General features: G+C 38.3%; 1 pseudogene; it reads left to right on the forward strand.

The window, feature by feature from the left end:
- Window positions 1–2,219, forward strand: LOC130048643 (uncharacterized; annotated as a pseudogene).
- The last annotated feature ends 515 nt before the right edge of the window (window positions 2,220–2,734 follow it).

Below are 2,734 nucleotides of genomic sequence, written 5' to 3' on the forward strand. Positions count from 1 at the left end.
ATGGAAATATCAGTCCAGCTCAAAGACTCACTCTGTTTACTTAAATCAGGATACCTACAGAGTAAAATGAGTTGAACAATGTCAAATATGTCATGAAATCTCTCAGTCCCCATTTTAAGATGTTATGACAGAGTCCCCAGATCGGAGTCGATACACGTGTGTGTGTGTGTGTGTGTGTGTGTGTGTGTGTGTGTGAGGGTGTGTGTGAGGGTGTGTGTGTGTGTGGAAGGTGGAGATAACGAAAAGTGATCAATCTCATAACTCCTATAAGCAATACAAAATAAATAGTTTGGCAAACACGGACCTCAGGACACACCAGAGGTTGGATCAGGTGCCTAGGAGGAGTAGGCATCCCCTGTCGACCGGTTACACCCGCCGTGAGCCCTATATCATGTTCAGGTAAACGGAGTCATCCACAGTCAAAATCAGTGTGCCACGAACGGCCTAACAATCGGTATGAAACACGTCAGACATTTGACCTAAATGATAGGTTTATTGACGAACTAGATTGTTATAATGACCATAGAATTTGCAAAATGCTGACGTGAATCGAGACTGTTGAAACCCCTGTATCATCAACTTGTTCGTCAGTAGATTACCTCGATTATAAACTGACTATACGCAGAATAAGCTCATGCACGTCGAATCAGTTGAGATATATAAACACCATATGCAGGTGATAACGGAATATTGCTATATAGATATGGAAAGTTGACGATGGAGAAGCTGAAATCACCCCGTTTGTCATACAGTTGAGTTGTCACTTTGTATTAACGAACTAGATCGTTATAACAACCATAGAATTTGCGAAATGTTGACTTCGATCGAGACTTTTGAAACCCCTGCACCATCAACTTGTTTGTCAGTAGCTTATTTCGATTTAAAAACTGACTATACGCAGAACTGTATACTGTTGCAAGAGAAGAGAAGATTGAGGGAAATGAATAGTCTGGGGGTTTGGTTCGTGATGAGACAAATATACAGTAGGGTCTGGTCCTAAGCATGAAGGGAGGATATCCTAACCTCATAGGGTGGGTAGACACAGAGGAGGAAAATAGGCATGCTAAAATTTTAAAGACAATTGGAATGCAGGAAAAACTAGCAACCCATGTTTTGCAAATCGTTTTCCTTGGGTACAAAGGATCCGATTTAATGTATGCCATTTCCCCACTACAGGCGTCAATGCCTCTGAGCTACATACAATTTTTTTGTTCTGTTGTGAAGAAGCTATATGATTGGGGATTCCATGTGAACTTTATCATTCAGGATGGAGAGCAAGAACATCGGAAGTTTGTCAAATAAAACTTTAGTGGAGAACCCCTGGAAAAGAAATATGTCAGTCCAAATTTAGTTGATCCCAGCGTAGAGGTGACCCATGTCCAGGACTTTTCACACAATATGAAGATTAGAAACAGTATTCTCACCAGTGGATACAAGCAAAACCGTAAACGACTCATACAGAAATATAGTCATGACATAGTATGGGACCACAGGAGGGCAGCTGTTTGGTGGGATAGTGATGCAAATACTCGCCCAATTTGTCATAAAATTACTGATGCTCATCTTAAACCCAACAGTGGAGAAAAAATGCGCAATCATTTAGCCGAAGACATATTAAATGAATGTTTTCTTCATTTAATGGAATGTTATCAAGCTAATCAAAATGATGGGGCATATCTTAATTCAACAGATCAGTTCCATAAGCAGACATAAAAATAATTAAAGTATTCAGGGATAACTGTCCTATGAAATCATTGTCGGACCAACAACTGGACATTCTCAAGTCGGCTTTCGATTGGTCTCAGGAATGGAAGCAATAAATATCTACATTGAAATCAACAGGAGTGAATACGTCGGAAGTGATTTCTTATAAATGTTTAGAGGACACTGAGAGTATGCTCTTTACTTTGAAAGAAATTTGTAGGATTCATCTGAAGAAATATCCACATGAATATGTTGTACCCTCTCGGATTAATTCAGACATTGTTGAAAATCACTTCTGTCAGCAACGAGGAATGTACAACGGGTGCACTTCACACCCAACCTATAGTAATTATTGTAGCACTGTCAATTCTGTTATCCTGGGACAATTTCTGAAATCAAGAGGTCGTAAATCCAATGCTGGACTACATGAAGCATCCTGGTATAACATTAATGCCAATGTCAGTATGAACCAAATTCCAGCCAAGAAGTTTAAAGTTCTAACGGAAATGCGCTGATTTGTAAGTAAAATTTTATTTCCCTTTGAAATGGCTTAGTACCTTTACTACTAATCACTGCCCGATTGAGAACATTATTATTTGACAAGATTTACCATAAGCACCATTGAACTATGTCAGTTTTCAAACTGACAGCGTGTTTCAGAATACCATAGCATGCATGTCAAGGGGGCACTTGAATGGACACCAGTAATCAGACTACTACATGTACATGAGTCATATTTTGTGATCTGTTTTGATACTCTTACAAGGGAGATATTATTTGCGTGTTGCCATTCAGCTGATATTTGTGTGTTTTAGATTACTTAACTTACTTAAGGTGATTATTGATTATTAACAGTTGGAATTGGAGTAAAGAATTGGCCAAATTGGTATATGTACGTTACAATACAAGTCTGTGTTTTCTCCTTTAAAATCATTATAGATCTTTTACCCCAGTCACCCTGTATACATATATAAATAAAGTTCTGCAAATGAAAACAAATTCTTAAAGTAAAAATAATGACTAAAGTAAC

This window comes from Ostrea edulis, chromosome 7 (assembly GCF_947568905.1).
Source record: "Ostrea edulis chromosome 7, xbOstEdul1.1, whole genome shotgun sequence".
NCBI lineage: Eukaryota > Metazoa > Mollusca > Bivalvia > Ostreida > Ostreidae > Ostrea > Ostrea edulis.